Source organism: Capricornis sumatraensis, chromosome 8 (assembly GCF_032405125.1).
Source record: "Capricornis sumatraensis isolate serow.1 chromosome 8, serow.2, whole genome shotgun sequence".
In the NCBI taxonomy this organism is placed as follows: domain Eukaryota; kingdom Metazoa; phylum Chordata; class Mammalia; order Artiodactyla; family Bovidae; genus Capricornis; species Capricornis sumatraensis.
The window spans coordinates 94,517,092-94,540,024 of NC_091076.1; the positions used below are offsets into that span (position 1 = coordinate 94,517,092).

The following is a 22,933-nucleotide window of genomic DNA, read 5'->3' on the forward strand; positions in this document are numbered from 1 at the left end:
ACTCATTTTCAGAGAAATGCAATTAAATTGCAGTGAGAAACCATCTTTCACCTATGGGACAGGCAAAGATCAGATAGCTTGAGAAGATCCTGTGTTAATAAGAGTGTAGGAAACAGACCTTCGCATGGTCTGCCCATGCAGCCGTAAATGGGTAGTTTCTGTGCAAGGCGAGCTAGCAATATAGATCAACATCACAAATGTGTATAATTTGCAAGCAAGCAATTTCACTTCTGGAGATTTATCCTGCAGACATATAAAGTATGCAAAGTGATCTGTGTACAGTTGCTTCTGATTTCAGAAGATAAAAAATAACAAAGAGCTGACAAAACTGATGATGGCTCACCCATCCAATTAAATACTGTGAATTATGATATGGACTGATTTGCAAGATAAATTACTGCAAAAAACTAGAGGATGAATAGCAGATGTAGTAGGGTAACATTTGTGTGAACAATAAAAAAACAAATGTGTGTATGTTTGTATGCTCTCATTTGTGTGGGAAGAAAAATACATATTTGGTTATATAAATATAGAATATTTTGAGAAGGGAACAGGAGAAAACTTCCTGGGTTTGCCTCCAGCATGGTTATCTGGGTAGCTGGGGAGCAGGTACATTGTACACATACTCATTTGTACCTTTAAAATTTTAAACTATGTGCAAGTAGTACTTACGAAAACATTTTTAATATAAACAAATTAGAAGAGAGGGAGGCTTGTGGCTGTTTCCTTCAACAGGGTCTCCCTGGGCAGCACCGTCCCTGTGAGTTGGTCTACAGCGCCCCCTGCTGCTGTTTGTAAGTAATGCAAAGTGGGTGTGGGGATGACCCACAGGGAATTCTGAGGAAACATTGAGACCTCTTTCAGTCAGTCAGTCAGTTTAGTCGCTCAGCCGTGTCCGACTCTTTGCGACCCCACGAATCGCAGCACGCCAGGCCTCCCTGTCCATCACCAACTCCCAGAGTTTACTCAAACTCACGTCCATCGAGTCAGTGATGCCATCCAGCCATCTCATACTCTGTCATCCCCTTCTCCTCCTGCCCTCAATCTTTCCCAGCATCAGGGTCTTTTCCAATGAGTCAACTCTTCGCATGAGGTGGCCAAAGTACTGGAGTTTCAGCTTTAGCATCAGGCCTTCCAATGAACACCCAGGACTGATCTCCTTCAGAATGGACTGGTTGGATCTCCTTGCAGTCCAAAGGACTCTCAAGAGTCTTCTCCAACACCACAGCTCAAAAGCATCAATTCTTCGGCACTCAGCTTTCTTCACACTCCAACTCTCACATCCATACATGATCACTGGAAAAACCATAGCCTTGACTAGACAGACCTTTGTTGGCAAAGTAATGTTTCTGCTTTTTAATACGCTATCTAGGTTGGTCATAACTTTCCTTCCAAGGAGTAAGCGTCTTTTAATTTCATGGCTGCAGTCACCATCTGCAGTGATTTTGGAGCCCCCCAAAATAAAGTTTGACACTGTTTCCACTGTTTCCCCATCTGTTTCCCATGAAGTGATGGGACCGGATGCCATGATCTTCGTTTTCTGAATGTTGAGCTTTAAGCCAACTTTTTCACTCTCCTCTTTCACTTTCATCAAGAGGCTTTTTAGTTCCTCTTCACTTTCTGCCATAAGGGTGGTGTCATCTGCATATCTGAGGTTATTGATATTTTTCCCGGCAATCTCGATTCCAGCTTGTGCTTCTTCCAGCCCAGTGTTTCTCATGATGTACTCTACACATAAGTTAAATAAACAGGGTGACGTACCCTTGACGTACTCTTGACATACTCTTTTTTCTATTTGGAACTGGTCTGTTGTTCCATGTCCAGTTCTAACTGTTGCTTCCTGACCTGCATATAGGTTTCTCAAGAGACCTCTTTAGAGAAACACAAAGAAGAAAGAATAGTGTATGATGTTGAAGCTGCAGGAGGTGAGAAAGGACAGGCTATGCCCTTTGGCATCTGACGTATAATAGGAGGGGCACAGGGAATGAGCAGTACTGGGTTCAAGTCCTGAGTCTGCCCTCGCTGGCTGTGTGCCCTGGGACACGCGACCTTTTTAAGAAGTCTTAGCTCTTGCCCCGTAAATTGGGCTAATAATGTCTACCCCTAGGGTTATTGTGAAGATCAAATACGTATGGAATGTGAGCTGAGGTTTAGAATTGGAGAAGTGCTATAAAAATGCTAAGGGATTATATTTAATTAGCCCTATTTGTTTTATGAGAAAATAGAGGCAGTTTAGGGCAGTGGTCAAGACAAAGGACTCTGGAGCTAGAACTGCCTGAGTTGTAAGCCTAGCTCCACCATCCCCCAACTGGGATGATTTAGGATAAATTACTAACTTTAAAGACCTCCTGTTTTTCCATCTGTGAAATAGTGTTAAAATAACATTTTCGATGGTTGTTGTGACAATTAAGTGAATAGGTGTTTCATTTGGTATCATGCCTGGCACACAGTAAGTGCTAGTTAAGCATCTGCTGTTATTGATTTCTTATAATACATACAGTGCTTATACACTTTCAGTTGTTGTTTATAGTTGCTAAGTTGCGTTCGACTCTTTTGTGACCCCATGGACTCTAGACCACAAGTCTCCTCTGTCCATGAGATTTTCAGGCAAGAATACTGGAGTGGGTTGCCATTTCCTCCTCCAGGGGAATCGAGCCTGTGGCTCCCGCATTGGCAGGCGGATTCTTTACCACTGAGCCACCAAGGAAGCCGGTGTGCTTTATGCAGGTGCTTTATAAATGTTAGCTAGTCTCACCATTTTTTATGCGAAGAGCCTGAGGCTTGGAGAGGGGACGCAACTTGCCCAAGCCACTCGACTAATGAATAGTAATGATTCCAGAACCTTCCGGACATAAGTACTCTAGTTTAGAGGGCATTTTCAGGTGGGGCTGTATTTAATCCCAGCAACCTGAGTTAGAGCCAGACTGGAGAGGGGATGGAGCTTGGGGGGACCGTGAAGAAGAGAAGCTTTAGTGGGAGGAAAATGTGGAGAAGAGGAGGACTTGTGGGGAGACCCAGGGACATGTTGTGGCAGGGTCTGTAAGAAATCAGCAAAGAGATGTAGCACTAATAGGAAACCGAGTGGAATTAGGAGTACAGAACTGGAAGGACTTTAGAAGAGAAGGTCAAGGATGAGGGCTTTTAAGCTAAGTTGCTGGGGGTGGGGTGGGAACTGAGTACATGATGATAATCATCCTCACTGGGAATAAGTATTTCAGAGAAAGACAACACAATGCCGTAGAAAGAGCACTAAGAAGTATTTGTTCCTCATCTTCTCTGCCATGCTATCAACCAGAGAGAAAAAAACACTGCTGTTTGCTAACTGGGTGCCCTTAGGCAGATTATTAAGCTTTCTGAGCCTCTGTTCTCACAACAGGCATCATGACTTGACTGGTAGGATTCTCATGAAAAAATGAAGCTAACAAAAAATAGAGTTTTATATGATCCAGCAGTCCCACTTCTGGGCACATACCCAGACAAAATTATAACTCAAAAAATTACTTGCATGTAATATGTTCATAGCAGCACTATTCACAAAAGCCAAGGCATGGAAAAACCTAAATGTCCATCAACAGATGAAGGGATAAAAACAAAATGTGGTACATATATAAAACAATGGAATACTACTCAGTCATAAAAAAGGACGAGACAGTGCCATTGACAACATGAATGGACCTAAAGATCATCATACTAACTGAAGTAAGTCAGAAAGAGAAAGATAAATAGCATATGATGTCACTCACATGGAATTTAAAACACAACGCAAGTGAACATATCCATGAAACGGAAACTCATAGACACAGAGAGCAGACTCGTGGTTGCCAAAGTGGAGAGGAGGTGAGGGAGGGATGGACTGGGAGTCTGAAATGAGCAGATGAAAACTATCACAAATACAGTGGATACACGACAAGGTCCTACTGTATAGGAAGCCTGGCGTGCTGCAGTTCCTGGGGTCGCAAAGTGTCAGACATGACTTAGCTACTGAACAACAACAACAATAACTGTACAGGAACTCTATTCAATATCCTGAGATAGACCATAATGGAAACAACTGTGAAAGAGAATGCATATATACATATAGCTGAGTCACTGTGCTGTAAGCAGAAATTAACACACCATTGTAAATCAACTATACTTCAACAAAATTAATTTTTTAAAATATTAAGTCAGGCAATAATGAACATGAAAGCCACTCACAGTGTCTGGTAGCCTGTGGGTACTCACAGGTGTTAGCTGTATTCTAGTTGAGCAAGTCTATGCAGGAGGCTGAGCCAGGTGCTGTGAGGTGCACAAGAAGCCTGAGGTAGGAACTTTTCAGCCAAAGAGCTTAGAGTCCAGTTGGAGAAACAGGACAGACGCATAAAAGATTTTAAAACAAAACAGAAAAATGGTCAGCATCGTACATTTCAAAGACTGGAAAGGAGCAGCCTCCACCAAGGGCAGGGCCGCTGAAGGGGCTCCCTGAAGACATGTAAGGGAGATCTTGAGGGATCTAGACAAGTGCAGAAGGAGGTGGGACGGCCCAGATGGAGGAGAGCAGGGTAAGGTGAGGGACAGGCGAGCAGTGAGCGGAATTGTTTCCTGAGCATCTGCTCCATGTGAGTTGCCACACCAGGGGCTTTCCTGGATCTAATCGTGCTGGATTCTCACAGCAACTTGTGAGGTACTCATCTGTCTTGTTTCATGAATGAGAAATGCTGAGAATCAATAATAATATCACTTGCTAATGCTCACCCTTAGTATATGGAAGAATCAACACTCAAAGTCAGAACCCTGACCACAAAATCCACACAAAGGGATAACAGTTAGAAAATATCAAGGGACTTCCCTGGTGGTCCAGTGGCTACGACTCCCTTCTCCCAATACAGGGAGCCTGTCTTTGATCCCTGGTCAGAGATCTAAAGATCTTGCATGCTGCAACTAAAAACGATCTTGCATGCTCCAACTAAGACCTTGTGCAGCCAAATAAATAATTTTATTTTTTAATTTTTTGAAAAAGAATCAAAGATTGGTGTATGTATGAGGGAGACAGAGTCTTGAGCAAGGGCGAGGGGCGGGGCATTCCAGGTAAAATTGAAAGCCCCCAGGCCCTAAGGAAGAAACCTAAAATCATGTGAGGGAGACTTGTGAAGGCAAGAGGGTGTCAAGATGAGGTTGGAGAAGCAGAACAACCCTACCATCACACCCTTGTATATCACATTCAGAACTGGAGCTTGATCCTAACTTAAGGAGAAGCCAGTGTAAGCAGGGGAGTTATATGATTCAGCTAATTTCTCAGAAAGTTCATTCTGGGATGTTGTGTGGAACAGGGCTAAAGTGGCCAGGATGGAGCAAATTGCAATTGTCTTAGAAGGCTGGTGACGATAACAGCCCATTCCACTATTCCTGCATGGAGAATCCCCATGGACAGAGGAGCTGGGCAGGCCGCAGTCCATGGGGTTGCACAGAGTCAGACACAAGCGAATTGACTTGGTGCGAAAGCACACAAAAGTGTTTCTTAGGAGTAGCAGTGTGAGGTCAGTCTTGATGACGAATTGGCTATGAGAAGGAGAAGGAGAACATGTCGTCAAGGTTGACAGGAAATGTCATTTCTGAGATGGAAGAAGACTGAAGGAGGAGGAGATTTGGGGCAGCAGGGGATAGATCGGGGTTTACAGAAATGTGGGCCAAGAGAAGGCTATAAATGTCAATTTACTTTGAGACTGTTCAATCCTGTTATGAAAGATAGGTGTGTAGTATGTAAAACACGAGTGAAATATCTTAAGATGTTTTAAGGATAGATAATTAGCTAGTAAGCAAAATGTTTGTTAGAGGGATGTAGACGTCATCATTAGCACATAGTTATATAGCAAGTAAAACATGTGTGTGTGCGTGTGAAATGTAGATAGGAATTAGTTCATATGCATTTATTCTTTCTTTGAATTACTAGACTATAAGAACCTGAGGGCAGAACCATGTCCCTTTAGAGTATCAGTTTTTTAGACTTTTGAAAACCATAACCTGGACTTCCCTGACAGTCCAGTGGTTAAGTCTCCATGCTTCCATTGCAGGGGGTGGGTTCAGTCCCTGGTTGGAGAACTAAGATACCACATGCTACATGGCAAGGCAAAAAATAAATAAAATGGATAAACAAAAGCTGTAACCCACAGCAAGAAATATATCTTATGTATGTCCCAGGTAACATATATTTATAAAAATATATAAGTGCATTGGGCTTCCCTGGTGGCTCAGACAGTAAAAATATATAAGTGCACCAAAAGTTTTGCAAGGCAATATGTACTTACTCTTCCTATTGGTTATGCACTCTGATCTTTCCTATTTGATTCTCTTCTATTTTTTTCCCAACAAAAGATCTCATATATTTATTACTGAGCTGAAGTGCTAGTGCAGAAATACTAACACAAAGAGAAAAATCATTTTCCCAATAAAACATGTCCAGCTGTTCAGAAAGTAGTGATGTTCTCCGAGTAATATGGTAAGATCTAAGTGACCTTGTGTGTGTGCTCAGACACTCAGTCGTGTCCGACTCTTTGCAGCCCTATGGACTGTAGCCCACCAGACTCCTCTGTCCATGGGATTTCCCAGGCAAGAATACTAGAGTGGGTTCCCATGGCCTCCTCCAGGGGATCTTCCCAACCCAGGGATCAAACCCACATCTCTTACCTCTCCTGCATAGGCAGGCAGATTCTTTACCACTAGTGCCACCTGGGAAGCCCCAAGTGACGTTGACACAGCATAAATATGTGTGCCACCTCATGTGCAAGGCTCCTTAGAGACATAGCTTGGTTCTTCTCCAGTGTCTTCCCTTGGAGTTGTACCTGATTCTGTTACCAGTTTTGATTCCAATTCATTGGGGAAAGCGATGACTCTGCTTTTATTTCTTGGCCAGGAATCACTTGATCCTGAAGGTCTTGTGAGAAGACATGGTGAGGAGCAAATTCAACCACACATAGGATGGCAAGGAAGAGAGGAAGAAGCAGGTCGGAGGACGTGTGTAGAACCTATTCTTTTTCAGCGCTGAATACACCTCTGATTCTACAACTCACTAATGGGTTGTGTCTTGCAGTTTGGGAAACTGCCAACAAGTGTGTGGGGCTTCCCTCGTGGCTCAGTGGTAAAGAATCCGCTTGCCAATGCAGGAGATGAAGGTTTGATCCCTGGGGTGGGAAGATTCCCTGGAGAAGGAAATGACAACCCACCCCAGTATTCTTGCCTGGGAAATCCTAGGGTCAGAAGAGTCTGGCAGGCTATATAGTCCATGGGGTCGAAGAAGAGTCAGATGCAAATTAGCAACTGAACAATAACAAGTATGTCAAAAGAATGAAAAGCTGAGTCTGAACCCTACTTCAGCCATTTGCTGTATGACCTCAGGCAAATTACTTTGTCCCTCTGGGCTTCATTTTTCTGACCTGGAAAATAAGAAAATTGGACTTAATGATTTTTTATCTTCCTTCCAGTATTAAGGTCTTTTAGCTCATTACTACTCCCAATACTACACACATACTCCCATCCACCAAATGGACTCATACATAGCCCCCAGGATTGGGTTCCTGTTATTATGGACGGAGTATGTCACCTAGGAGGCCAGTATGATGAAGGGTCATCTAATAAAAATAGTTATTGAAATTAGTGTTTATCTAAATTCTCCATGAAGGAAAAATCTTATAGCCATTTTACAAATTGTCAGCACATTTTTTTCTTATTTTTTGGCCATGTTGCTTCCATAACTAGGGATTGAATCCCTGCTCTCTGCAATGGAAGCGTGATCGGTGTCTTAACCAATGGACCATCAGGGAAGCCTCAAATTGTCAGTGCATTTGACCAAATTTGGTCATTATCATTACGCATTATCTCTCCAAAGTCTTTATCATGCAGCTAAATAATAATGACTTAATAATTTACAGCTAATTGTAACCTTTGCTGACAAAGATCCATCTAGTCAAAGCTATGGTTTTTCCAGTAGCCACGTATGGATGTGAGAGTTGGACTATAAAGAAAGCTGAGCACTGAAGAACTGATGTTTTTGAACCGTAGTGTTGGAGAAGTTTCTTGAGAGTCCCTGGGACTGCAAGAAGATCAAACCAGTCAATCCTAAAGGAAATCAGTTGGAAGGACTGATGCTGAAGCTGAAATTCCGATACTTTGGCCACCTGATTCGAGCAACTGACTCACTGGAGTCGACCCTGATCCTGGGAAAGACCGACGGCAGAAGGAGAAGGGGATGACACAGGATGAGATGGTTGGATGGGATCACCGATGCAATGGACATGGGTTTGAGCAAGCTCCAGGATTTGGTGATGGACAGGGAAGCCTGGCGTGCTGCAGTCCATGGGGTGGCACGGCTGAGCCACTAAGCTCTGAGCAGCTGACACGACTGAGCTCTGACACGACTAAGCAACTAAACTGAACTAAACTGTAACCATAATGTCATAAAAAACTTCATCAGGTAAGAAAGATCCTATCATCATAAACCTCCTCTTTGTTTAATAGACGAAATGTACTAGGATCAGGTGTATTGCAGATTACAAAGGTCACATGGGGTGCTAAGTGGTGTTGCTGCACCATGAACCCACGCCTCCTGCTTTCACATCTGGGGCCTCTGTCACCTGAGAACACAGACCCAGGACCATACCAGCCCAGAGGTGGGCTGTCTTTCTGCACCTGTGGGGGTGGGGGGCCGGGGCTGTGTGCTTAGGATTTGCTGAGGTACTATAACCCTGCCTTGCGATACTCCAAGCCCAGCTGATTGTTGTCCCATTTATTTTTCTTTCCACTTTAAAATGTGAATTTCTTCTGAGGGAAGCCAGTCCTCGTGTTTCTGATTTGTTTACACTTAATGTCTCCAAATAGTGCTCTCTGACATCCCTGAGTTTCACACCTTTCCTAGAGGATGCTGGGTGAGCAGATTGAGAAGAGATGGCACTCCAAACATCTCCTTAGGCTAATGATGTCTCCCAGGCTTGCAGTTGAGGCTTCAGCTGCAGATAGCAGCTCCAGCTCTAGCCAAGCAGACAGTTAAAACAGCTGAGCCAGGGACTTTCTGGTGGTGCAGTGGCTAAGACTCTGTGGTCCCAATGCAGGGGCCTGAGTTCCAACCCTGGTGAAGGAAGTAGATCCCACACGCCGTAACCAAGGTCCCCCATGCCACAACCAAGACACAGCACAGCCAGATAAATAGAAAACAAAGCAAGCAAACAAAAAACAGCTGGGTCAGCCAGCACGGGACTCCATCCAGAACACAGAATATTATGAAGCAAGGGTGGCACCACTGATTCCTGATAGCTTAGCCAGGGCATGAAGTAAAGTCCTGTATGAGGAAAGGGGAGTTTCTTTGGTACTCCTTGGCTGTCCTAATCATATACCTCAGGAGGCGTGCTTAGATGTTTCCTCTAAGCAACCTTGACTGTAACAGTGGAAGTGAACTAGGATGGGTAGCCATTCCCCCGAAGGAGGGTTGATCTGTGGGGACAACACAGCATGCTAGAAAGTGCTAGATAGTCAGGGGAACCTGACATCCAAGCTTGAATCTGACATTCAGCCCAGGGACTTTAGGGAAGTTACTTTACCTCTGTGGATATGTATCATCAGTAAAGCCCCACTGCAGATTGTTTTAAGGATTAAACGAGACAATGTGTATGCTGCTGCTGCTAAGTCACTTCAGTCGTGTCCGACTCTGTGCGACGCCATAGATGGCAGCCCACCAGGCTCCCCCATCCCTGGGATTCTCCAGGCAAGAACACTGGAGTGGGTTGCCATTTCCTTCTCCAATGCATGAAAGTGGAAAGTAAAAATTGAAAGTGAAGTCGCTCAGTCGTGTCCGACTCTTCGTGACCCCATGGACTGCAGCCTACCAGGCTCCTCCGCCCATGGGATTTCCCAGGCAAGAGTACTGGAGTGGGGTGCCATTGCCTTCTCCAACAACATGTATGACAGGAGAGTAAATAGGCACTTATATATGGCAGCAATGGTTTCATATTATCTGAAAGTAAAAGACTGTATGTTTAATTCCCTCTTAATTCTCATTTAAATCATGCTCCGGACAGCCTCCAGGGACCCTGCTGAGTCTAATACGGAAAATTTTATAACAATCAATCAACAAGAATTTAATGAGAATGTGACTGTAAATCCAGGGCTGGATGCCCCGAGGGTGGACTGGAGAAGAGAAAAAAAGTGGGTTTACAAGATTATTGAGGAGTTGCTTGAGAAAAATGTCACAGATACTTTAGGAAAATCACAAAGCAGTTTAATAGATCAACAGAATCCAAGTTGAGTTTGGGAGGCTGGGGATGAAGAAGCAAGCTGGGGGTATGCAGAGGCATGCTGGAGTAAGGCCTTAATCAGGGAAGTCTTCTCCATGATCCTGAACTTGGTCTTAAATTTTAAGCTTCCTTAATACACAGTAGACAGGAAATCTGAGGTTGTATAATAAAAGATCAATTTTTTGTGTTAAAAATTTATGGATGGGGGAAGGAGGGAAAACTGTTTAGTAGGATGGGGTTGCCTTTTAGGGTGATTAAAATGTTTGGGAACTATTTAGAAATGTTGTTTACTCAACAATGGGAATCTGCTAAAAGCCACTGAATTTTTTACTTTAAATTAGTTAATTTTATGTCATATGAATTTCAATTGAATTAAAAACTTATGGAGTTATAACCTAAATGAGAAAAGAATTTGAAGAAGAATAGATACATGTGTGTGTATATATATACATATATATATATATAGCTGAATCACTCTGCTATACATCTGAAACTAACACAACATTGTTAATCAACTATACTCCACCACAAAATAAAGTTTTTAAAACTTGCAGAAATAAAAACTAGTATTTTTAAAGGGGTAACCCTACCAAAACCCTAGATTTTTTTTTTTTTTTTTTTTTGCCACACCACACAGCTTGTGACATCTTATTCCCCCTACCAAGGATTGAACCTATGCTCCTGGAAGTGGACACCCGGAGACCTAACCACTGGACTGCCTGGAAATCCCCTAGAAAATATTTTTAAGCTACAGAAATTAAAACAGTGTGTTATTGGCACAGGAATTAAACAGTAGATAAAATGAGGGAACATAACGGAGTCCAAAGTAGATTCAAATGGCTCCCCTGTCCATGCAATTCTCCACTCAATAATACTGGAGTGGTTGCCATTTCCTTCTCCAGGGGATCTTCCCAACCCAGGGATCAAAACTGGGTCTCCTATTTTGCAGGCAGATTCTTTACTAATTAAGCCACCAGCGAAGCCTTTTTGGGAAATTAGTATTTGCTAAATAAGACAATAAAAATCAGGGCAGAAAATATGGATTATTCAACTGTTCGATAAATGTTTGTGGGACAAGTGCTAACTATTTGGGAAAAAAAATTAAAGCTAGACTCATACCTCACAGTTTATACAAAAATTAATTCCAGATGGATTAAAAGATTAAATGCAGAAGAATGGAAGTGTGAGAGTTCTGGAAGGAAAATATGGTAGCACTTTGTATAATCCTGGGATGAGGGGTCTCTTTTTATAGGCTTGACATGAAGCCCTGGAACAACAACAACAAAAAGATTGATCAGTTTGACCAAACACAAAAAAACACAGAAATGAAGGCAATTTCTGTATGTTCTATATGGCAAAATTTACTATAAACAAGTTTGAAAGACAAATGACAAATTGGAAGAATATTTGCTGCTCATATGATAGGTAACTAATTTCTCTGATATAGAGAGAACTTTTACAAGTTAATAAGAGAAAGCCAATCATTTCTATTGAAATGAGTGTAAGAAAAACTGAATGGTCACGACATATGAGAATATGTTTAACCTTATCAGTAATCACAGAAATAGAAATAAAATCAACAAGGAAAGTATATTTATTGCTGACCAAATTGATGAAGAAAAAAATTATTCCCAGACAATAGATCCTCTCTGCATTTTCGTAAAGAAGTGAGATAGTATATAGAACTTTCCTGGAGGGCATTTTGGCTTGTTTATCAGTTTATTAAATGAACTTGCTCTTCAACCCAGAAATTCCACTATTATGACTTTATCATTGAGTTATTAAGTCAAGTGAACAAAAATAAAATGTGAAAATTGGAGGGAAAACCTAAATGTTAAATCAACAGAAGGCTGACCCATACTACTGAAATACTACAAAGTCATTTAAAAAGACTACGTACCCTGATATAAGTTGTACCATGATATTGGCTGGAAAAAGTAAGCTGCAGAATCATCTTACACCTTACAATGGCCTTATTTTTGTAAAAATAAATTAAAAACTGTATATTGCTTGCTTTTTTTTGTATCAAAAGTAAAAAAGTCTGGAAGGATACATACCAAACTATCAACAGTGGATACTCCTAGAAGGGAGTGGGGAGGACTGGGGGAAGAAACTTACCTTGTATATTTCTGTAGTGTCTCAAAATGTTTTACTTTTATAATCAAACAAATTTTAGGGTTAATTATAAATTATAGAACATTTGTGTAAGGGAATGCTTCAAAGGACTATAGATCTCTACAGGTAGCTAGATAGAGACATAGGAAGATAGATAGATATCCTTCTAAGTCTACAGATAGAAAGATATCCATAAAATACTGTCTGGTGAAAATGGGATGCATGCTCAGTCACTAAGTCGTGTCTGACTCTTTTTGATCCCACGGATTATAGCCCACCAGGCTCCTTTGTCCATGAGATTTTCCAGGCAAGAATACTGAAGTGGGTTGTCATTTAGATCATAGTGTGTCCTGATCGCTTATATTTTTCGAAGAAACAATGTAATAACCAAAATCCCCAAAGGGAGGATAAAATTTTTATAAATTCTGAGTCTAATGAAACACACGTACACAAAGATGTACATGAATGTGATAGCATATGAACTCGCTTACATAAATTGTGAATTGTAATTTCACAATTGTCAGAACAGAAACTAAAAATAAAAATAATCTTTAAGCACCATTTCATGGAGATAGTACCACTACCATTTTCAAATATGTCCCAGTGTTTCTATTTTTGTGATCTGGGGAAGAAAATTAGCATACATCCTTGTGTATGTATGTGTGTATATGTGTACACATATGCATAGAAAAGAGAGATTGACGGCTTTGATAGTATGATGGAATTTCTAGGGATATTTTTGCTTTTTCTTTTTCTTTAACCTATTTGTCTAACTTATTTATACCAAGCAGTATTACCTTTGTAAACCAAAAATAAACATTTTTAAGAAAGAAGTGAAAATTAAGGTAAAATGTATATATTTCTTCAGTTTTTTTTTTGCTTGTTCAATAAGTTTTTTATTGTCTTATCTGAAAAATCTTGATAGAAAATTGTGGTTTGGTTTAACTCTCAGCAGCTCGTTCCTGAGCTCTAAGAAAGCTTGCCTTATTCTGAGCTACCCGATCTTTCTTCTGGGCAAGTGACATTTTGGGACGGTTCCACCTCTTCTTTTTAACTTCTTTCTTAGGCTTCTTCTCATACACTGGATTCTCTCGTATTGCAGCATGAGCTTTCTTATACATTTCCTCCATCATGTCTGGAGTTATGTTGTTCTTTATGTACTGAGAGAATTGTTTCTTGTAAGCATCTTCATCTTCTTCAGTCAGGTAACACATGTAATCTGCCACGTTTTGCCCCATGATGTACTTGCGGTGTACCTCCGCACTGAATTCTTTGCTTTCTGAATCATAACCAGGGAACCGTTTGGTACTGTGAGGGATAGACAAGCCTCCATCGACAGCTCCCTTTAGGGCCCCAAAACCTTTATTCCCGGTAGTAGTTCTGGCAAGTCCTGCATCTAAGTAACAGGTGAAGGCACCAGGTTGACCATCAATGCTTTCCACATTGTATTCATCTCCAGTCACCTCGACTTGGCCCTCATAAATTTTGTCCATACCAAACCTATTAAGAAGCCTGCGGGCCAGCAGCAGGCCAGAACAATATGCTGCAGCATAATTTGTCAGGCCAACCTTCACACCATATTTTGGGAGTTCATGAGCATAAGCTGCACACACTATCATATCTCCTTCTATATGGGCATAAGCAATCTGACAAATGATCTCTCTGTTCGTTACACAAACAATCATTCTGTATTTAGGTGTGTTGTACTTATTTTTATCTTGGATTACCAATCGTTTCCAAGCATAGTAGTCAGTTTTGCCCTCTCGCCTTCTTCTGAATTTCACTTGGTATCTCTTGAAGTAAGCCTTGTTCCTGACAACTTTAACAAACCCCATCCTGTGGAACAGAACCCCGACTCCGCGGCTTGCCACAGAGCTGCAAAACCAGCACTGCTCCAGAGGGTTGTGTGAGGGGGAAAGCTTCAGTTTTTTTAGTAACTTCTCCCAGCATGGGCAATTCCTGAAAATGTTTTCTAGTAGTGCACTGGTCAAACAATACATCAAGGTCATGATCCATACAACTCCCTTCTCCCTGCCCAGTGTTTGATATTTCCCTAGAGCCAAAAAGAAAGCTCATAAAAACAAAAATAAATAATCAAGATGGGGGGTATGTGAGGCTGGGCGTACTGGGTAAACAAAAGCAGTTGAACTCTCTAGGCGCAGTTTGATCTTAATATCCAGTGGGGGTGACCTGCAAACCACATCACCACAATCCCCTTAATTCCCTTTGAAGATCATTGAGCAGCGCTCACTAGTACAGAAAATAGCTTCCCACCGGGGCTAATCACTGGGAGCCCTCCTTTCTCCTAAATCAGAACAGATGACCAGACAAAACCACATCATACGTGGGCAAGTCCCACCCAAGTACTGTTTATTTGAGGATTTTATCTGTAAGCCGAAACTGCTCCAAAATTGGTGGAATTTACTCCACTCACAAAAATAAAGTTAGTTAGGCATAAAGTTAGTAAGTAAAATATCAAGATGACCCATTAAAAAGTGGGAAATTTTCAGGAACAATGGAGAGAGGGAAAGAGAATTTTTTTAAGGTACAATTTTTTTTAATTTAACACTTTTTAAAAATTTAATATTTATTTGGCTGTGTCGAGTCTTAGTTGTGGCATGCAGGGTCTTCCTTGCATCTTGCAGCACGTCAGCTCTAGTTGTGGCACACAGGCTTAGCTGCTCTGAGGCAAGTGGGATCTTAGTTCTCTGACCAGGGATTGAACTTGCATTCCCTGCATTGCAAGACAGATTCTTAACCACTCGACCACTAAGGAAGTCCCTAAGGTAGAAATTTTTTTTACCAGAGTCTTGATTTTTTTTTTTAAGATGGAAAAAAATTTTAAGGTGGAAATCTTTAATACCAGAGTCTTGATTTACTCTACATAATACCAAGTAATTGACTTTGAGTTTTAGTTCAAGAGATCATTACTTCTCTTTTCTTCTAGTAACTATAACTAGGTTTCCTAAATCAATCAGCTATTTTTATATTGTATGCACATTAATTTAGTGGGCAAAAAAGCTCCCTAAAACTATAGTTTGCAGGAAAAATTATTGTCTCAGAGTCATACTTATGTTAGCAATTGCAACTGGCTCTTGTGAGCATTGATGTAAAATCCCCATCATTGATCTGTACTCCATTAAAAAGTATGATCTTCAGCAAATCTTTTTTTTAATAATTTATTCATTTATCTGGGGCTTCCTAGGCGGTGCTAGTGGTAAAGAATCTGTCTGCCAAAGCAGGGGATGCATGAGACATGGGTTCGATCCCTGTGTTGGGAAGATTCCCTGGAGGAGGTCATGGCAATCCACTCCAATATTCTTGCCTGGAGAATCCCATGGACAGAGAAGCCTGATGGGCTACAGTCCAGAGGGTGGAAAACAGTCAGACACAACTGAAGTGACTTTACACTCACACTTTCCCTTACTTATCTTAGGTTGCTGTTCGTGGGCCCTCTCCAGCTGGGGCTAGCTGGGGGCTCCTCTTCGCTGCACTGCACAGTTTCTCACTGTGGTAGCGCCTCCTGGTGGGGAGCATGGGCTCCAGGGAGTCTGGGCTCAGCAGTTGCCTCCCAGGGGTTCACTAATTGTGGCTCGAAGGCCCTAGAGCACAGGCTCAGCAGTTGTGGCCCATGGCCTTTAGTTGCCTGCAGCATGTGGAATCCTCTTGGATCAGGGACCAAACCCATGTCCTCCATTTTAGTAGGCAGACTCTTATCCATGGTACCACCAGGGAAGTCCAAACCTTTTTTAAAAAGATTTGTTTTTATTTGTTTATTTGGCTGTATCAGGTCTTAGTTGCAGTTGTGGCAAGTGGGATCTAGTTCCCCGATCATGGATCGAATTCAGGCCCCCTGCACTGGGAGCGAAGAGTCATAATCACTGGACCACCAGTGATTTGGAAGTCCCTCCAGCAAATCTTTAAGGAAAAAAAAACAACCTGTGGAAGATTTCATTCTTAACCACATTGTCTCCACATATGAAGTCTCTACTCTCCATCCTTATTCCACACCCAGTTTCATGCAGCCTCAAAGCTATGCCATCTTTTTTCAGGAGTGGAGAAATTGCAGAAAGGGCTGCTAAAACATTTATTTCACAGCACAGTTATTATGAGTTAGTTAAGTTTCTGGTTATATAGTTACCATGACTACTGTGAGAATGGCCATGTACTCTCCCTCTTACTTGAAAGGTTGCAGGAAGCCAGGCTTGTCTGTCTTTAAGATGCAGAAGCTAAGAAGTATGGGGTTTTATTTCCAACTAGAAATCCTGCAAAACTGAAGTGAAATCTGTGGTGGGATCAAAGTCATAATTATCTCAACTATTAGGTGAGCAATGTCCATCAGGATATTTCCTAGTTTTTCATCCTTAGACCAGAAGAGGTAAAATTGCATAATGGTCAGCCTTTTGTATATGATGATAGTGTTTAGTGCAATAGACACTTGTTTTCTAAAAGTGTAGACAGCATAGCATTGCTATGTCCACATTCTCTCATCTGCTAACACTTTGAATATATTTGAAAAACAGCTGGCTGGCATTACGAGGACACATTGTGGTTGAAGAGCAGTGACGTTAAGGGAAAGTTCTAGTCCTCTCAGCCAAATGAACACTAAAGAATATCCATCGTTTGAAATCAAGCAGACTTTTGCTGAGAAGATTGTTCTAAGAACAATAAGGATACAGTCACTAGCAAATCATGTTGATTTCATTGTCATGGAAAGCATTGGGAGGCTGGAGGTCAAAGTTCTGGTCCTGGGACTGTTGTTAACAGCTATGTGGTCACGGACAAAGCAAATCACCTCTCTGAGTCTTGGAATAAGAGGAGAATAATATCTTTTCTGATCTCAAAATTCCCTGTCCAAAGCTCTGGGAAGCCTTGTTCTCAGCTGAGGTAGTGCTTACTGTGATAATAGGATGGCGAAATTCTTCTTGATCTGGCTAACAGGGAGCAAAAATAACAGCAATCAAATACATCCCACCTGTAGAGAAAACGGAACTCTTTTACCTGTTTGTGGGAATGTAAGTTGGTGCAGCCACTATGGAAAACAGTATGGCGGTTTCTCAGAAAACCAAAAAAAGAACTACCGTATGATCCAGCAATCCCACTCCTGAGCATATATCCAGGGGGAAAAAAATGTACCCCTATGTTCATAGCAGCACTACTCACAATAGCCAAGCTGTGGAAACAACCCAAATATCCATCAACAGATGAATGGATAAAGAGGATGTGATGCATACGTACAATGGAATATTTCTCAGCCATAAAAGAGAACAAAACAATGCCATTTGCAGCAACATGGATGGACCTAGAGATTATCACACTAAGGAAGGTAAGTCAGAAAGAAAAAAACAAATACCATATGATATCATTTATATGTGAAATCTAAAATATTACCCAGGAACTTCCCTGGCGGTCCAGTGGTTAAGACTCCATGCTTCCACTGCAGAGGGCACAGGTTCCATCCCTGGGCAGGGAACTTAGATCCTGCATGCCATCAGTGTGGCTAATAAATAAATAGATAATAAAGAAAATAAATATACAAAATATGACACAAATGAACTTATCTATGATACAGAAACAGACTTTTGGTTGTGGGAGAATGGTAGGGATGGACTGGGAATTTGAGGTTAATAGATACAAACTTTTGCATATAGAATGAACAAACAATAAAGTCCTACTATATAGCATGGGGAACTATATTCAATATCCTGGGATAAACCATAATGGAAAGGGATCTACATGATGCTAAAATATCTAGATAAAAGGTGAAATTGTATGCAAATGAAATATTTGGTACCATGTATGTTTTAAAATCTTGGTTTCAAAAACTTAAATTTTATATCTTAAAACAAGAAAAAAGTACTGTGAATTCCCTGGTGGTCTAGTGATTAAGATTCTGGGCTTTCCCTCCCATGGCCCAGATTCAACTTCTGTCTGGTCAGGGAACTGAGATCTTGCAATCTTTGAGGCACAGTCAAATAAATAAATACATTTCAAAAAATAAAAATAACAACAACAAAAAACTGTACTAATGTAGTCCCATCTGACCCACATTTTACTGATCACTTCCAAAAAGATAGCAGCACTCTGCTTCATCAGTTCAGTTCAGTAGTTTTCTGAGACCCCAGGGATTGCAGCACGCCAGGCCTCCCTGTCCATCACCAACTCCCGGAGTTTACTCAAACTCATGTCCATTGAGTCAGTGACGCCATCCAACCACCTCATCCTCTGTCATCCGCTTCTCCTCCCGCCTTCAATCTTTCCCAGCATCAGGGTCTTTTCAAATGAGTCAGTTCTTTGCATCAGGTGACCAAATTATTGGAGTTTCAGCTTCAACATCAGTCCTTCCAATGAATATTCAGGACTGATTTCCTTTAGAGGAAAACTACGCTGCATAGTAGGAAATTATCTCAAGAATCGATGATTGATGATTACATGACTAGATAATTATGAGATTATTAAGAGGCTTAACTACAGACTGAGAATTAAAAACAAAGTAAGTATGATCTTGTAAACATCCCTTTCTCCAGGAGGCAATCTTTGTGGGAAACGTGAGTTTTGTCTTTTGGGTTTTTTTTTTGTCCCCCTCCACCCCACACCCACCACACATGTGGGATTTTACCCTGACCAAGGATCAAATGCATGTCCCTGCTGCAGAAGCATGGTGTCTTAACCACTATACCACCAGTTCAGTTCAGTTCAGTCACTCAGTCATGTCTAGCTCTTTGCGACCCCATGAATTGCAGCACGCCAGGCCTCCCTGTCCATCACCAACTCCTGGAGTTCACTCAAACTCCTGTCCATTGAGTCGGTGATGCCATCCAGCCATCTCATCCTGGGTCGTCCCCTTCTCCTTCTGCCCCCAATCTCTCCCAACATCAGAGTCTTTTCCAATGAGTCAACTCTTTGCATGAGGTGGCCAAAGTACTGGAGTTTCAGCTTTAGCATCATTCCTTCCAAAGAACACCAAGGGCTGATCTCCTTCAGAATGGACTGGTTGGATTCTCTTGCAGTCCAAGGGACTGAAGTTCAAATAAACGTGAGCTCTAGAGGCAGCTCTGGTACCACTCGCTCTGTGATTTGGACTTCTCACCCATACATTTGCTGCTGGAGAAGACTCTTGAGAGTCCCCTGGACTGCAAAGAGATCAAACCAGTCAATTCTAAGGGAAATCAACCCTGAATATTCATTGGAAGGACTGATGCTGAAGCTGAAGCTCCAGTATTTTGGCCACCTGATGTGAAGAGCCAACTTATTGGAAAAGACCCTGATGTTGGGAAAGTTTGAAGTAGAAGGGGACGACAGAGGATGAGATGGTTGGATGGCATCACTGACTCAATGGACATGAGTTTGTGCAAGCTCCAGGAGTTGGTGATGGATGGGGAAGCCTGGTGTGCTGCAGTCCATGGGGTGCCAAAGAGTTGGACACGACTGAGTGACTGAACAACCTGTACATTTGAGGATTTAGTGAAATGATCTTCAAGGGCCCTTACAGATCTAAAATTCTGTGATTCTATGGTTCTAGTCACTTGAATTGTTCTATATTCTAATTTTATGAAAAATAAAAATTGTTAACAAAGCTTTCAAGAAGTAATTTTAATTATATATTCTTAACTCGCCCCAATCTTATCTATAACTCCAGTGTTATACAATGATTATAAGAATTTGGAATCTATTCTGAAGGCATTATAAGAGGCCAAACCAAAACCTTATTTTATGGTTATTGTAATTCCATTGTTGGGCATTCTAATTGCATAAATATTTGCTAATGCATAAATGGTATATAACTATTTCCATTTAACTACCATATGGAAAATAAGTGTAATACTCCATTATCTACTCACTCTGATTAAATGAATCTCTCCTGGGGAATTCAACAAGTTTTTATTTCTGGCAGTTCATTAACATTACTAAATCTTTGAATGACAAGGACAGACATTATTGTTTCTAGGTTAAAGAGGGTGATGTGGAGTCAGGATAACTCAAGAGTTGGAAGGAAGTTTAAAGGTTATCTTACTAGACCCTTTATTTTACAGATGAGAAAAATGAAACCAAGAAAAGGTAAAAGCCAGACATTTGGTGATCATCTTGGACAAGAGCTGGAATAAAACACTAGACTAGGAACTTCCCTGGTGATCTGGTAGTTATGAATCCACTTTGCGAGGCAGGGGATGTGGGTTCCGTCCTTTGTCAGGGAACTAACATCCCACATGTTGTGGAGCAACTAAGTCCAAGTGCCACAACTAAAGAATCCATGCACCACAACAAAAGATCCCAAGTCCCACGCCTAAGACGAGACAGTCAGATAAATAATAAATAAATAAACAAAATTAACTAGACCACTTGATCCCCCAGCTTATTTTCCAACAGAAATAGATTATTTTCCTTATTTTCCTTCAGAATAGATTCCAAATTCTTATAATCATTGTATAACACTGGAGTTACAGATAAGATTGGGGTGAGTTAGATTTCCCTCTTGGTGCCCAATATCTAAGATGAGTTAGATAAGAAAAGCCAGGTTTTTTAGGATTCATCTCACACACTAGTAAAGTAATGCTCAAAATTCTCCAAGTCAGGCTTCAGCAATATGTGAACATGAAATTCCAGATGTTCAAACTGGTTTTAGAAAAGGCAGAGGAACCAGAGATCAAATTGCCAACATCCGCTGGATCATGGAAAAAGCAAGAGAGTTCCAGAAAAACATCTATTTCTGCTTTATTGACTATGCCAAAGCCTTTGACTCTGTGGATCACAATAAACTGTGGAAAATTCTGAAAGAGGTGGGAATACCAGACCACCTGACCTGCTTCTTGAGAAACCTGTATGCAGGTCAGGGAGCAAAAGTTAGAACTGGACATGGAACAACAGCCTGGTTCCAAACAGGAAAAGGAGTACGTCAAAGCTGTATATTGTCACCCTGCTTATTTAACTTATATGCAGAGTACATCATGAGAAAGGCTGGGCTGGAGGAAGCACAAGCTGGAATCAAGATTGCCGGGAGAATATCAATAACCTCAGATATGCAGATGACACCACCCTTATGACGGAAAGTGAAGAAGAACTAAAGAGCCTCTTGATGAAAATCAAAGGGGAGAGTGAAAAAGTTGGCTTAAAGCTCAACATTCAGAAAACGAAGATCATGGCATCTGGTCCCATCACTTCATGGGAAATAGATGGGGAAAGAGTGGAAACAGTGTCAGACTTTATTTTGGGGGGCTCCAAAATCACTGCGGATGGTGATTGCAGCCATGAAATTAAGACGCTTTCTCCTGGGAAGGAAAGTTATGACCAACCTAGATAGCATATTAAAAAGCAGAAACATTACTTTGCCAACAAAGGTCGGTCTAGTCAAGGCTATGGTTTTTCCAGTGGTCATGTATGGATGTGAGAGTTGGATTATAAAGAAAGCTGAGTGCACAACACCAAGGATGAACCCTCATGTAAACTGTGGACTTTGATTGACAATGGTGTGTCCATTGTAGGCTCATTGATTGTAACAAATGGTCCACTTTGGTATGGATGCTGATAGGGAGAACATTGGGCATGTATAGGGGCAGGGAATATTTGGGAACTCTCTATACTTTACATGCAATTTTGCTGTGAACCTCAAACCGTTTTTTTAAAAAATAATGTCTAGGACCTCCCTGGTGGTCCAGTGGTTAAGAATCTGCCTGTCAGTGCAGGGGGCACAGGTTTGATCTCCAGTCCCAGGAGATCCCACATACGGCAGGGCAACTAAGCCCAGGGACCACAGCTACTGAATCCAAGGGCCCTAGAGCAACAAGAGAAGCTGCCGTGAGAAGCCTGAGTACTGCAACTGGAGAATGCCCCCCACTTGCCGCACCTAGAGAAAAGCCTGTGTGCAGCAATGAAAACCCAGCACAGCCAATAAATAAATAAATAAATAAAAATTAAAAAAAATAATGTCTATTATAAAGAGAGAGGAAGAGAGAGAATGAAATCATCAAGCCAGACTAGCAGTGGGACTCCAGATCAGAGGTAAAATCCTTGAAACAGAGGTAGAGCCTTACAAGTGGGGAACCTCCCTTATTCCGCCCTCCAAAGCAGGAGTCAAGGAAGTAGCTTTTCTAGGTTTTAATTTTGTAGGCGCCCTAGGAAAGGACAGGTTGGAGAACTCTACCTACTTAGGGATCAGTTCAGAACCTGAGCAGAATTTAAAAGCTTTTGCAATAAAACAACTATTGAATATTTCCAGGCTCTGACAGATTTTGATAAGGACCCTCAACTTCATTATTTAATACAATGGTTTGCAAAACATCCAGCTTTCAGGTTGACCTGTCAGTAACTATGTCCTCTCATGGTATTTTAGACTGCACAAATAGAAAGCAAGACAGATAAAATGATATAGGAAATTCAGCTGCTGAAAAATTGCAACAAGGAGGTAGGCTGTGTGTTTTCAGTAAGATTCTATATATTCCAAATCTATTTCCCACCTCAACGGTACATAATCATCCAATTGGAAAACCACGTCTTTCAGGAATATTCTTTTAATTTTTTACCTTTTGGAAGGAAGCTTGCTTGCAGCAATATATCACAACACA

The 22,933-nt window shown here is 41.4% G+C and overlaps 2 pseudogenes; both read right to left on the reverse strand.

Moving 5' to 3' along the window:
• Positions 1–6,769: 6,769 nt before the first annotated feature.
• LOC138082747 (large ribosomal subunit protein eL39-like) lies at positions 6,770–6,925 on the reverse strand (annotated as a pseudogene).
• Positions 6,926–13,315: 6,390 nt separating this feature from the next.
• On the reverse strand, positions 13,316–14,209 carry LOC138084352 (large ribosomal subunit protein uL18 pseudogene; annotated as a pseudogene).
• Positions 14,210–22,933: the final 8,724 nt, after the last annotated feature.